Source organism: Aulostomus chinensis, chromosome 2 (assembly GCF_037954235.1).
Source record: "Aulostomus chinensis isolate RoL2024-O1b breed Wild chromosome 2, RoL_Achi_v1.0, whole genome shotgun sequence".
Taxonomy (NCBI): Eukaryota; Metazoa; Chordata; class Actinopteri; order Syngnathiformes; family Aulostomidae; genus Aulostomus; species Aulostomus chinensis.
In genome coordinates this window covers 11,938,604-11,954,201 of record NC_141321.1, presented here as the reverse complement: position 1 = coordinate 11,954,201, position 15,598 = coordinate 11,938,604, and positions in this window count along the sequence as shown.

Sequence of the window (15,598 nt, the reverse complement as noted above, 5' to 3'; positions counted from 1 at the left end):
AGTTCTCCTGGTGTCTCGATGTCAAACACAAACATTTTCTGTCTTTCCTCAAGTCCAGGCTTCCTTAAGAAAATCAGTAATTGTACTGCGATCCGCCTGCTCAGGCCCAACTGTGGCTCCGGTCCAGCGAGCCTAGGAGGTCAGCCTCCAGGTGGCAGCCCTAAAACCCCATGTCTCAGGGGGAACCTGCTGCTTGTCTCCCTCTGCTGGTAGGATGAGTGAAGTACAGCAGCGATGAAAAGTTACCCTTCAAGCACGACCTCCACCGCTGTGACTGCACGTCTACAGCCACACCAAAGCCAGATTTATAATACCGGTAATACAGATATTTTCTAACATTAAAGCACGCCTTCTTGTTTATATTTACGTCTGTATTTTCACAGCAGCGATGGTGTGGAATTCCAGTAAATGAGATGAAAATAAACTAATTGTGGCTTCTTTCAATGCTGCTGAGCGTCTTGTGTGCTCATGTGGATATTTTGAATCAGTTGAATTTATTTTTTGTGCTTGGGGTGCTATGGGGATAAGAAGTTGCGTTGGGTGCAAAGCTATAGGAAATATTGAATGATTTAAGGAGTTTGCTTCCAGCAGCTGTACAGCAGGAAGAACGCCCCTCCAGGTATGTGGAGGAGGCTGCAGACACACATCAAACTGAAAAAGCAGCGGAGTAGGAACATCGGCCAGGCCTCGACAATATCCCAACATGCTGTTTGACTCCAAAACAACATTTCCATCTCTCACATTTCAGTTAAATTTACTTCTTCCACTGAAACACCCCTCAGGATTTGGACACATCTTTATCTGTGTTAGTCAGTCAGAATTGAATTGTGTTTTTTCTATCGGCAGACATCCCAGATTTATGAAAAAAAAAAAAAAAAACTTTAATGAATTCTTTCCTACCCCAAGGCTCATACATGTGCCAGATTGAACTGAAATACATCGCAATGTTTTGGAGATATCATATTGACAGATGGAGACTAAATAAAATGATGGAAGCGTATCCTCCTCCAAATTTGCTGAAAATGTAGACGTGTGCTCATATAGTTAACAGAACTATCTGAGTCTGCTCCAAAGCAACAACAACAACAACAAATTAAGATCAGCATAAGGACGAGAGTACATGTGTATAAAACTATGCTTCGGTAATAGAAGTACGTCAAATGAGAAAAGGAAGGCAGCTTCTATGCTTTGTGTGTGTCACTAACAACTAGAAAGCTGCCACGTTTGGTTTGTTTCTGGCACAGACACAACCGCAGAAATGACTTCATTGTTATGCTCCTGCACTGGTGACAGCCGTGCACCAGAGGCATTAGGACTTCAGCTCGTACCTCCATCCCGTTCTCGTTTATGTGGAATCTCTTGATAACATTTGAAAAAAGAGTACATTAGTAATTAATATGCACTGTTAGCCATCGGTAAAGCTTGTTGATGCAGGTAGTTCCGACCCAGTAATCTGACTGCATCAAGATATTCAGGATGTCCAGGAAATGGATTGGTTTGATATTAATTTTGATTTATTTGGTGGTCTCAGCTCTGCTGAATGGTTGGAAGAGATTGCTGCTAAGCTGCTCTGCTACAGCCGGCAGGTTCTTCCCTCCCGTGTCTGAGCAAAATTGGACAGATTTTTGTGAGCAGAGTGAAAATATTTTAGAAGGAAAAACACTACCAACTGCTGACTGAGGCTGATCATTGGTTAAATGAAATCCAGTTGTGAATTTTGAAGTGATTACTTCCCTCTTGATTGCCGGTGAAGGTCCGGGTCATGGTAGTCGAAGAGAGGTGCAGGCAACGAGGCCAAAAAGAAGTCCAGTTGCCTTCGCCTAACTCTTAGTTCTCTCGCCATTGTGTCATTTTAAGGTTGAGAGCCAATCACCAAAAAATAATAATACATTTTGTTTATATGTTTTTATTGGGTTGGTATTTGTTATATAATGTTATACCAGAACTTCAACATCATTTGAGCAGGACCGTGATGCAGTCCTGACTGAGGGCGCTAATGTCAAAGCATGTTTTCTTGCTTAATTAACTATTAGTTAACAGTTTGGTAATGTGTAATTATTTAGTAATGGTGTTCATGCCAAATTGGATGAAAAAAGTGTGTGTTGGGGTTGGGGGTGAAATGTTACACGAGGGATCCATGCTCCGAACTTTATGATAGCGTTGCCTAGCATTATTGAGTGGTTAATTATGCTTATTCTATATACTAAATATTAAACAACCACTATCAGTCTGTCCTCATTGTGAAGTGTTACCAACTGAATGTATATCAAATGTCCACTGGGGTTCAAAAGATGAATTGAAAAGAGTTTGGTGGTAAAGTTCAAAGGTCAAGGCCGGTGTGACACCGTGGAAGATCACATACACGATGCAGGATTTCTAGTTTCTCTAATCCAATAGAAAAAAAAGGAGGACAGAAGTTTGTACTGTGGTTTGCAGATTCAGTCTCCATTTTATTGAACCCAAACATTCTTCACTTATCATTCAGTCGGTCTCTCATCAATGATCTCTGCATCTGCATGCAACAAAAATGCATCCAACGCAAACTAAAGGCCAAATGAGAGGTGGAATTCTGCATTCTGATGCTGAATTTGGTTTTGATTTACTGATAATAGCGCTTCTCCTTGCAAGCCGGGCACTGATAACCTTCACGCCGTCTTTAGACGGACACTAATGCAGTCCCATGAGGGGGAAACAGGGGTCAACCGGTAGAAAAACTGCACCGCATTCCACTGTTTTCTTTGATCATTGAATGAATGATAAAAAAGAATAAATACTTTGGATTAATGAGGGGTATTTAAAAAAAAAAACCCACAACTACAAGAGAGGCTTTTCTGTTTAGATGAAAACAAGTGCAGCAGCTACTTGTGCCTGCGTCTGTGACCAGCTGCTAATGTGTGATGTTCTCTCCTACCCGCTGTCTCTCTCACACTCTCCATGAGTAAATCTGTGAGCCAAATGTAAGCTTTTGTTAATGAGCTGTGGAGTAGAAAAATGATTTTCTGACATTAGAGTCCCTGGTGAAAAGGGGAGGATGCAGTTAAAGAGGATTAAAAGCATCGTGTCCTCCAACTGGAGTCTACCTTCGCTGACGCCCTGAAGTCATGGAACGCAGATATCAAAGGAGACGCTACGTAGGTGTTTCTGTGACGTCTAATACACAGCAGGCACTTAGACTGCAATTAACATGATTAGCAATTTGAGGATTGCATGAACTTTCAACAATGGATCCTTCAGGTGCAGCACAGTTAGTGGAAGGTGCAACCATTTGTGTGAAGGAGCCTGATGTTGCCTGGACTGTATTAGTATCGCTACTGCTCGTTATTGTTCCTCTTAATAAACCTCAGGCGAGTCCACCATTATATTGCTGCCTCATTCGTGACACATCACACTGGTGTAAGAAGTAAAGTTACTGCTGGAGTAAGAGGACAGCTCAGGAGTGAGGAGGAGGAGGGAGATGGTGAGAGGAAGGAGCACGGGGATGAACGTGACCAAGATGTTCTTGAGAGTTTCACATGAGGCCAAAAATCCTGTGATGGAGGCAGCTATGGAGGAGTTAGCAGTTTCCATGTGAGCTTTGCCAGGGGCGTGATGAGGCTCAGGATGTAAACAAACATGGCAACACCCAGTAAAGATACTCACATACTCATGTAGGTCAGACTGGGAGACGGTGCTGGCAGGTTTGAATTAGTTTTAGTTTTATCCAACAATGTATTATTAGGGCCTGAGCCTGAAGGTACTTCAGGCGAAGACCCTAAGTATCCCAGTCCCCCCCAACACCCATGAGGCAGCTTGGCCAGACGGCCCGGAGCCGGTTTTCACATACACACCCGTTCAAAACCTGGTACTGGACTGTTCTTGCTGTCAATGAACGGGCGCAATATGGACATTATGCGCATAATGTAATTTCACCCCCTGAACATGCATGAAATTCGCAGAAATTCGGCACACTTGTTCGGTTTGGTGACACATTTGCTAATAAAAAAAAAAACCAAAACCAAAACCAAATAGTCAATAGCACCACCTAGGGAGCCACACAACTAAAAGATAATTTGGAGCGCTATAACTCCTTCCACGAATGTCCCACAAACATGGGACCAACACCGTTGGACTCGTCTCATGAAGACGCAAAATTCGTACACTCTGACCCCTCACCTATCTACAATAGACTGTCCACAAATTGGACAAAACTGTCAAAATGAGGACTTTTTTTACTCCCCGAACAAAATCTATCTCCTCCTGACACCCTACAATTCTGTTGCTCCTCCTCTCTCTCCACTCTGACACAGACAGCAGAGAGCAGTGGGGGAGGGGTTCTTAAAGGGCCAGCTCTCAGCTCTGCTCTCTCTCTCTCTCTCTGACCAGACTCAGGCTTCTATCTCCTGAACTACAAGGCCTACAAACTTGACCAATACATTGTTGGATTCAGGCCGGCGGCAACGATGCCGCGCGGGGGCTCAGGCCCTAACAACGCTGCTTGTTTATTTGTATTGTTTTAAGCTCTTTTGTTTGGTGTGGAGAAAATGAAAATCCATAAATGGGCCAAAAATATGACGAACTGAATGGACTCTCTCAGTGCTAAGTCAGGGTCTATGGCAGGGGTGTCCAAACTGGTCCAGTAAGGGCCGGTGTGGCTGCAGGTTTTCATTCCAACCGAGCAAAAGCAACACCTGATCCAACAAATGAGCTGTGTGGACACAGCTTAGTTGATTTAAGTAGAATCAGGTGTTGCTTTTGCTCGGGTGGAATGAAAACCTGCAGCCACGCCGGCCCTTACTGGACCAGTTTGGACACCCCTGGTCGATGGATCTCCTCCCCTGAGGTTCACCAGCGAAGTCACAGCCAACTGCTGTGCAATGTACATTTTCCTTTTGTAACTGTCTGAATTAAACAGACTAACAACCAGGGGGCACTGCACTGAAATGACTGTCATTCTAGGAACAAGGTAATCTTTCCATCTGATCACAATGAAAATCACTGTTTTCAAACCTATGATGATAAATGGGTTGAAACTGTGTTACGTGTTGCACGTTTTACAGTCGAGATAAACTGCACACCACTTTAACCCAATGATTATTTATATAGTCCAGGATAAAGGTTATCAGGCATTTTGGGGGAAATCCATTAACACCTAGACTCTCACACTGCACACTACATCAATTATTGTCCCTGTACGGTCCTCCGTGGTGGGTCGCCCTTTTTTTCGCCTTCATTGGGCAAAAAACTGCACACAGGGGAGGAAGGTTTGTGCCCTTTACCCCATCATTAACCTTTGTCTCCCTCGCCCAGACACAATGACATGCACCACTGAATATCGACCATGTGGTTAATCAGATAGGGAGAGAAGTAATGCGCACGCGTGCGTGTGTATGTGTGTGTGTGCGCGCGCGCGCATGGGGGTTTTCTGTAAATCACGTCCTTCATCTCTACACACTGTTCAAGTCCTTGACTCTGCCTCCTGGGAGTAGCAACCAGTGAAACTGGCATCCAGACAAAGCCTGAGGGACAACTGGTAAATGTCTATACTTTATTATTATAAACAATAGCCATTACAGATACATAGATGTTGATTTATTGATTTCACTCTCCAGTACATCCTTACTCATGTCACCTGCAACAGATTTACCTCATTATGTGTCATCTACAGGATTATGACAAAAGGAAAACTTCATACTTGTACTAACTACTTTCTGCCGACACAATTTGGTTTTGTTTACTTTTGTGTTGAATCCAAATCCTTTTTAAAAATAATCAATATCAGCAACAGTCCATTTGTTTCCCTGTCAAAGATGTGTGTAACCACCATTTACATTTGGTAATGCAGCGCATCTCACATATAATAAACGAGATTATTGATTGAGGCTCGTGGCTGGGTGTGTTATTACTCCACCAGACGTGATTGCAGACGCCCTGGGGTGGCTAATGGGGAGGCGAGGGAGGATCCTGGTGGGCATGTTAAATTAGCTTAACTATACTGAGTCAACTTAGTCAAGATAAATATTGAACAAAGAATTATAACTTTGAGTCAGCGAGAGCGAGAGCGAGAGAGACAGAGAGAACAAATTTGGAGCACTGTGGTTGGCTGCCTATGAATCTCCTTGTTTGAAAACGTGTCCAACTCCTGCTGCGATCACAGTGGCAAGTCAGAGGTCACCTAAAGGCCCAGAATGTCCCAGAAGCCAGTAGGGAACTTGTCTGATGAACAGGGATGTTTACAGAAATGACAGAGGTGAGAGAATGTGATTCATCTGTGAGTAAAGCAAACGTGCCAGTGAATATGTGTTTGCCCGCTTGGGTCTGGTCCTACTTTGGACTGCTATGACCTCAGTTCCTCTTTGAGGACATCAGACCTGTAAGCAGCTTCTCTCAGGTAACTGTGAGCTGTGATTCTCTGCACACTTCATCTACTGTACAAGTAGCTGGGTGTCACAGAAGTTCTGTCAGACCATGACACCTGACGCGAGTGTAGCGACAAGCCGTTGCAAACAATCATTAATAATCACTTAGAGCAGCATGTTCTATGCTGCACTTTCTCGCGTTAAAAAAAGCATCCAGAGGACACAAGGACAGACAGAGTTGGCAGGAACTTTAACAAAGACACACGAGGAAAAGCTTGCAAAATAAAAAAAAATTAAAACCAAAAGTAAAAAAGATGAGCTGTGATGAGATAAATGAGATGTTATAAAATGTGGGAGTTATAATAGATAATCTCTAATATGTAGTGTCCCGTAATCCCTTGCTTTCTTTAATCCAGCTTGCTCTTAGTTTTGAGTAGAGAACAATGCAGCTGGCTGATTCTTCAGAAAAGAGATGAATTGTTGATGAGGTATCCTGGGTTTGAGTGATCGCTACATTCAATTATTTAGAATCTATCCAGGCACAAGATAAGTAGCTTGCAGCTGTGTTGCGCATGCACGCACACACGCACACACGCACACACGCACACACACGCTGTTTAAGTCACTTTAAGGGACATTATATTGACCTACATTTATGCCCTGGAGACTTTCCCTAACCCCGCCCTAAAACGCAACCAATCCTAACCTGATTTAACCCTGATCCCAACCCTAATCCAAGTCTTCACGCGACAATCTAATGATTAACGTTACGGGGACCTGCATTTTGTCCACATAAAGAAGGCGATTCCCCATAAAGTCAGTGTGAAAGCAGATTTATGTCCCCACAATATGAGTAATACACTTATACACACACACACACACACACACTCAGACAAATTCAGTGACTAAGCGTCACAAAAATATGCCACTTTTTGTAGCAGCGCTTGCTCAAATGTGCACTCACAAGATCCCAGTAACTCCAGAGAGCCTCCCCTCAGAGGATCCTAGTACAACCTGGCATATGTGATTTGTTTATGGCCACATAACCAAGACTTGGATTAGATTTAATCCACTCTACTCATGTAATGCAGTCAGCATGTCATTCCTGTTGTACTCCACCGTTTACAAGAATCAGGATCTGATCCTGTTCCAGTGATAGAGATCTACCCTGCGCTACGTTTACTGCTGGATTCAATTGTACCACTTCACACTTCATCTGTTCCATTTCCGTGCGCTTCCTGAAAGTCTTTCAGCCTTTTTGAAGATGTCATATTGCTCGCACACATAATTTGATCTGTCCTGGGGACATCATAGTGAGAGCCTGACTGGAGAAGACAGTTGTGCTTTTGCAATATTGGACTTCAAGAGTGAAAAACGCCTGAAAAGAATCTGTTTGCTCCAGGACTGTGGAATCCGAGCATTTTTAGTGCTAGCGCCCCTCTATCAGTTATCCAGGTCCCCCCGCATGAAATAAACTGTAGGCTAATTGACAATAAATGTTGATCAACAGTCTGATGAATAGTAGCATGTTAGCTGTTCTGTTGTTCCATCATTTTGTGTTGATAATCTTACATGATTATGAAAAATACACTAAGGGACACCAGGGTCAACCAGAACCACCGCAGATTTGCTCAGAAACAACTTGAGGTGTTGGGTTTTTGTTCGATGGTTCACAAAATTCTCCACAGAACTGGAAACTGTATTAGTTGAACTCCACATGTTTGATGTGAGTCCTGAAGACATCTAGAAACTCCATGAAAGTCACAGTCGCAGCGCCATTTTGTGGTTGTAGGAAGTAGACCAGATGTAACAATCATCGTGCTGTCTTCAGATGTTGTTCGGCAAAATAATGTGTGTTCTCTCACGCCACCTAGTGGATGCAGGAAGTGACCACAGTGCATTAGTCTGCTCCTTCTCATAAGAATCCATGATAGTATCAAGTTTGGCCTCCTCCTTGCTCTCTACACAACAGCTCCACGCTGTAGGCAGGGCCCGCGCCCCTCTGCCTGCAGCTTTAATGAGGACCCCAGCATTGAAGGGCCATTTAAGTTCACCTTGCCAGAGGTGTGGACTCTGCGAGTGTTTCCAGGTTTTAATAACAAAAGGACCAAACAAAAAATATGAATAGAAATGATTAAGGGAATAAAAAGCAGTTTTAGACTGAAACTTTTGATTAGGTTATTGATTATTATGAGCAGAAACAAGTGCAAAACAATCTTACTCATTTAAAATCTTTGCATGGAGTTTGGTCTGATATTATTGTGTACTTCTGAACTCAGTAAATGCTCTTTGTTCGGTGCTTCAGAGTTCCTTTTATTCAGAGACTTTTAAGAGATGTTTAAGACGTTCTCAAAAACGACAGTTTAATAACGCTACAGGGGATGTTTCAGTGGTGTCTCAGCTCAAATCAAACACATGGCAGATGTCTGGTTTAAGAAAATGGCTTATTTATGGAACTAATCATGATTTTATAGTTTATTAAGTTTGCCGTAACAGTTCTATATGATGGCATGCAGCCAATGAGGCCACTTGCAGCTGTATTGTGTGCGTTGGGATGCGAGACACAGCTTTCACGGGAAAACCAAGCGGAAAATCTTTCGTATGCATCTGTAACCTCGGCAATAATATAACTTGTACACGATGTATCTTCATGAGAAATTCAAGAGGAAGAAACTCTTCCCTCCTCAGGGAATACAAAGGAATATAGGATATATTTTCCAGAATTCACACAGTACTCAGGATGCTGGTGAAACTTTTATAGGTGGTAGCTGCAGGTCTGTTCGCTAGAAGGCAACGCTGAGGTCAAGAGTTTCCTCCAGGCGCACTGCTGAAATCCTCATTGTTCCAGAGGGCATCATCTCACCAGAAGCTGATGTCTATGAGGTGTCAATTATCTTTAAACAAGAACCCCCAAAACACCTCAGTGACTCCCTTTGCAAACAGTGGTACAAACTTTGAGTCCAGTGGTGCAAGTACAGCAAGCACCTCAGTGTTTTACAAAGTATACCAGCAAAAAATATGTTTGTTGTTTTGCAAATTCTTGAAACAAAATAACCCACCACACATTGTGGCACTTTTATAGACTTCTGTATTTTTGGGTGACAGACACAGTTACTCAACTGTTGTGTGATTAGCGATCGCTTTGCCAAATCAGAGAGGACAGGCTTCACTAACACTGTATTTGCCTACCTTCAGTACAGACAAAAGCACGTCAGCATCACCACAAAAAAGCAATCACTGCATTGAGTGGTGTAGGAATGAGTCATAAAGCCTGGAGGCAAGTTTAAATTATTGATCATACAGTTCCTTCGTCTCAAAGAGTTTTTTAGCTGAACCTTAAAAATTAAAGTCAGCCATTCAGCCCAGCTCTTTATGTCTATGACAACAATGCCAGTTTGTCTATCAGAAAATGGCAGGTGCTAACAAGTGGTGAAATAAGACTACAGGCATCATCGTGCCAAAAACAGGAGTGTGAAACCAGTAGTGGCGACACGGAAGTCATAATGTTGGCTTAGCATGTTTAATAACTGCATCCATGCTTTGAAAATCATTAGGGGTGTTAGTGAAGACTGGCGACCCGTCCAGGATCAACCCCGCCCCTCACCCGAAGGCAGCTGGGATACGCTCCAGCCCCCCCGTGACCCTCAAGCGGAAGAAAATGGATGGATGGACTTGAGTGAAGAATATCTGCTGAGCAAAACTCCACAATCTAATGAATTTTGTCCAGTTTATTATCAGCAATAATCTCAAATTCCACAGGATTTTGGTTTAAGGTGCCCCATGACAATGCTCATATCTGGGTTGACCAACAAAAACATATCATCCCATTAATCCCACTTAATAATCAAAGTCCATATACAAAGAACTGACCCTGAAGCAGCCCAAAGTCTGTCAGGACCATTTTTGTAAAGCTGTCAATTCCGGATGCAAGGATGCACACAAATTCACTGTTGTCACTCATTGCTGGAAATTGTATTCTCACACAGATTCTAATTCTATCTTGAAATATATAAATAAAAAACACCAGAATTATCTTGAATGATAAAAGATTTTAGTTTTGAAATCTAAATGCACCTGATGCTACAACAACAACAACAACACGTCCTTGGCAGAAGGCCACAGTTACTGCAGCAGACAATGCCAGATGTCAAGTGTGAGGCATAATTAAAACACCCTGTAGAGAAGAAATGTTAGAATCTTGAAAACAGACCCACCTGTTTAACAGCAATCTACATCAGTGACGTCCATGAAGGCAGCAGAGGAGCAGTCACATCCTAATACTAATGAGCCCGTAACCAACACCAAATTCACACATTCAAAGCTGCCCTCGAGGAAAATCAGCGGCTGAATATCGACACAACATTTTGAGATCAAGGCTCATCAACAGACAGAAGACAAATTAAAACCAGTTCAATGAAAAGTCCTAATTGTCTCTAGGAGAATTCTGATAATCTTCAGGATTCACTGCAGCTGTTTCTGATGTAGGGCACAGAGCTGGAGAGCCGTTTCAACTAATTGTGATTGTACGCCTCTGCAATGCACCTCTCACTGCTCTTTACCTTTGACCCCCAAAACATTTTCAGTTCATCCTTGAGCCCCAGAGGACATTTGTGACAATTATAATGGAGATAAATTCTGTTCATTATTGAGAAAGAGACGTATGGACGTGCTGTACGTGCTTGTGGACAGACAGTCTGACAAGCTTTGCTGCTACCCTATGAGGGATTTGGGGAGCAAAGCGCAGGTCATTGACTGATCCACACTTTGCACATTGTGCCTTTGCACTTGATATTGGCGGAGTGCCTGGTCTACCTAGATGATATCCTGGTTCCTGCCTCCTTTCAGGCAGCCTTAGGAACCCTGCGACAAGTTCTACAGAGGATGAAGCCCCACCCCGACATGTGCTGCTTCATGAGGAGAGAGTTGGAGTTCCTGGGACACAGAGTCGGAGGAGAAGGCATTGGCTACTTCAAGTTCGGGGACCTGGTGTGGGTGCAGAGTCCAAGAAGGAAGAAGGGCCAGTGCCCTAAGTTGGACTGTCACTGGGTGGGTCTCTGTGAAGTACTGGAAAAGCTGGGGGAGGTGGTCTATCAGGTTCAGCTGCTACCTAGAGCAGGTGGCCCTCCACAGGGACAGGCTGGCCCCATACAAAAATGATGTGCACCCACGTCAGCACCCGAACTCCCTGCACCTTCTCAGAGGAACCAGGCAGTCACACCCTCTGATTCACTGACTGTGTCTCCTGCTGATCCCCCACACTCTCCCCCACTCCCAAGCTCACCCCTTGTTCTTAGGTAGGCTGTTCGGAGACTGCAGGCGCAGCCGCTTGTGTTCACTCCAAGGCAGCCTCAGAGACGAAGAATAGCCGACTGGGTTCACGCTTCACTCGTCCTTCCGACACGTCTTGGTGGAGGAATGCAATTTGAATGTACTACACCTGTGGCCACTCCAGTCATCAGCAGGTCACCACCCTCCAGGCACATGCTGCCCAGCATCGTGGCTCTTAAGGCCTCTGATTGCCCAGTGGGTGGGTGTGACTTAATGTGGGCTGTGAGTTCATTGTGGAATCAGTTTCAAGAAATTATTAGGGGTTGATCAGAATTGGCTACATTCATTTGAAAATTATTTTTACCCTGAGATGTTTTTGATCAGAAGACTGGAGGAACTGTTTCCAGAACATTCTCAGGTCGAGCATCTCCTGCCACTGACTTCATGCTGACTGCTGATTCAGTGTGGCTGTCAGACCAGTTACACTCTGTGTCACTCACTGTCCTGAGTGCATTGGTGTTTCAGAGAAATGAAAATTAAATAAAATGAAAGAAGGAAAGCCTGTGAGAGTGTGTGTGCCAGTATTATTGGCCAGTTTTGTTTATTCATGTTTAAATGAACTGACAGTGGGACTGAGGACCTGGGACGATACAGCTCTTACTGCATCTATTTTTCTATCAATCTTCAACCCAGCATGTGATCTGATGGAGAGAGAGAGAGAGAGAGAGAGGGAGAGAGAGAGAGAGAGAGGGAGGGAGAGGGAGAGAGAGAGAGAGAGAGAGAAGGAGAGAGAGAGAGAGAGCAGAGCTGCATCTGATCACCGGGTCTGGTGACCTACAGCTCTCAACTGATTTGTTACTTTCCCAACAGAAGCAGGTTGATGGAGGAATAAACCCTAAATAGTTTAGTAACAGCAGTGAGAGGAAGTGAATCCTGGACACAGGGACGTTGCGTCTGCACTCAGTGGCGAGGAAACACGTCTAACTTCTGCGTGATGATGCCAGTGGGCGAGCGACACGATGGAGGCGTGAGGTGAGGTTTATACAACAGGAGTACAAAGATGAATTCAAACACGACCCAAAAACCAGCATACAATTTAATTCCAAGCCTTAGTCTTGGTCTCTCATTCCAAATTTCTAGCAATCAAGTCCCAGTTCCTCATGAAGAATATTGCAACATAGTGCTGATCCTATGAATTACTTTAATTTCAAACGCCTTGAGAAAAGAAGACAGTTTTGACAATTCCCTGCGTAAAAGACAATCTCATTAGAGCAGAAACATGCTGCCGGGGATCGGTTACCAGTCAAACGTGACTGTCTCCTCCTCGCATTAATCACTGGATGTGTGTCGCAATAACCTGCTGAGACTGAGAGTGCCATTATAACCTTGTGAAAACCGGTCCTACCTCCCCTGATCCAACCTAATAATTTCATTTGACAACGAGCCGGGGTTAAAACCTGTGGCCTCAAGGTCTTCATTAATTTCAAACTAGCAAAATTCATTTATTTTGGACATTTATATGCACTATATCTGATGAGAATCAGAAAAGACAGCTGGGCTCACTTGGCTCATTGTTATTATAAACATGCAATTTGCAGACATCCTTGATGTAGAAAGGATTCTGAATAAAAAACAGCAACAACAAAAAAGCCAAGGCTGTTTTATTTGAGATTAAGGATGCACAGGTGAATGCTAGATGCTCGTCACATGCATCCATCAGCTCTTGGAGGCCATTGTGAAGAAACACAGCAGCAGAAGTGAGCAGACGGTTTAGATCATCCTTGGCGAGTCCCCTCGCTCGGGCCCTGAAGCACACGACTGACATTTTGATTCATGGGCACATTCTGAACAGACATTCATTCTGACATTGACATCGTCTGGTATTAGCCTATGCAATTTTGTTTTTTGTTGTTGATGGTGAAATAAACACCTTTCAGGGCTTATCATGATTTTATTTCAGAATCAATCGGGCAGAATTCCTTTATTAATGCAAAGTTCTTTTTCATCCTCAGCACTGCATAGATTCAAGGAATCAAAAACAGGCTTACACATGTTTACCTGATGTTTTCTTCTGCCACCATATGAGCCAGAGCAGTATTAGCTCCTCGCTGCTCACACTGAGAGATTCTACCCGCTGATGTGCTCATGTGAAACAACACTCTCTTCTATATGTGTTTAATGTCCCAGTAAATACAGAGTGACAATGATGCGGCATACAGCTCCAGGAAATATAAACAGATCTTTGCTTGGAAAAGAAAAAAAAATCAAATCCCAACCTGCAGTTGGCTGCTGCTTCAGCGGTATGGCTGCTAATTTAGATAAAGTTAAAGTCAACTTTGACAGGCCGCTCCTGGCGCTGGTATCACGCTGCTTCAAAGGTTTCTGAGGCCCTGCATCTCCAGCTGTTACTGAAAATGAATGACAGCCGGCTGTTATTGCTGTGCACAAATCTTTGGGTGTAAACGGACAGGAAGTGTGACTGAGCTGTGGAAGTCCCTGCCTGAGGAGCTAGTAGAAACAATGACATGTTTGAAATCATTTTATATACATATATAAAAATGTCTTTGCAATATTGCTAATAATTTTTTTATTGTGGTTGCTGTACTCATCTTTACTATTGTCTTTTATGATGTGGTTTTATTCGCCTCAGTCTGCAAATTATTTTTATTAGCTCAAAGGGTTTTTCAGATCTGTTGTTTATGAATTCCTTTCTTTCAGCCTCCATCCTTTGCTTTGTTTAACACATTAAATGTGATCTATGTGATCCCCCCCCCCCCCCCATTTAAAAATGTCAACAGTCCAGTTATAGCAGCAGGTATCCAGCCGCCCACTAACGTCATCATTATTTGGCTGAATGTATTTCGTGAAGTCAGGTGACCGCCATCCCTGAAGAAAGCTGATACTGATGATCGCTCTGGTTTGAAGTTGAGTGATTCACCGAGCAAAATCCCTCATCTTAAAAATGAACAAATTTAAAGGCCCACCCATTTATAAAAACTGATATTTTGTTGGTTCAATCAACACATTTTACAGCACAAAAGGCTGGACATGGATGTCGACCTGATTTTTTTCTTTCTGACTTGAAACTAATTGCGACAATTACAGCACGTACAAAGTTAATCAACAAAAAGTCATGGTGTGTTTAGAGTTAAAGTCTCATGATGTGTTTAAAAAAAGATGGGGGGGGGAGGGGGGATTGCAACTCATTTGTCCCAGATACAATTAAGTGTTTTTGATGACCGATCCAATTATAACAGGCTAAATCTGACTTGACGGAAAATAAAATGAATATTAATGTGTAAATTTGTGTCCAGCTCTTGGGTTGCTCTATAATATACATACTCTTTGAATTTGTAATTCTAGTAAATACAGATTGTACTATTTAACACATAAACATGCTATGAGGTGTTATAATCTGCCTTCAACAGCATAGTCACACCTCCTTTACTTCAGCATATTTATTTGGTGCATTCCCTTTGCCAATTCCATCTCCTTTCCTGAGTCTCTGGTGTGCTGCCCACCCCAGCCTCTCCCTCTCTGTCGGTGTGTGACAGATTGATGCTGTATCCTCTCAGCTTCCCTTTGCTACTGTATTCTCCTGGTAATGGAGCTCAGCGGGTCTCCCGGGAGGACAGTAAATTTCTCAGGTGCTTCTAGGGGTTCGCTCCCTCCTCTTCCCTCCACACACCATCGCTCGCTCAATCCAGCTGTATTTTATGCCACCTTCATCCTGGGTGCTGCTTCACCTGGGAAAAAGAAAAAAAGAAGAAAAAAACGGACCCTAAAACCAACACCCAAAACCTGAAATTGGTTTTTGATTTCCTCCATCTAGTTCCTGCTGAGCACGACCAGAAAACACATTTTTTTAAATTTACTAACACAAACTCGTTGGATTTCAAAGAGCATCAACAAGGTTGCAGGTTAAGATTGAAAAGAAATGCTGTTTCATTTTAACGTATGCTACACTTTGTTTGATTGTTATGAGGACCATTTGA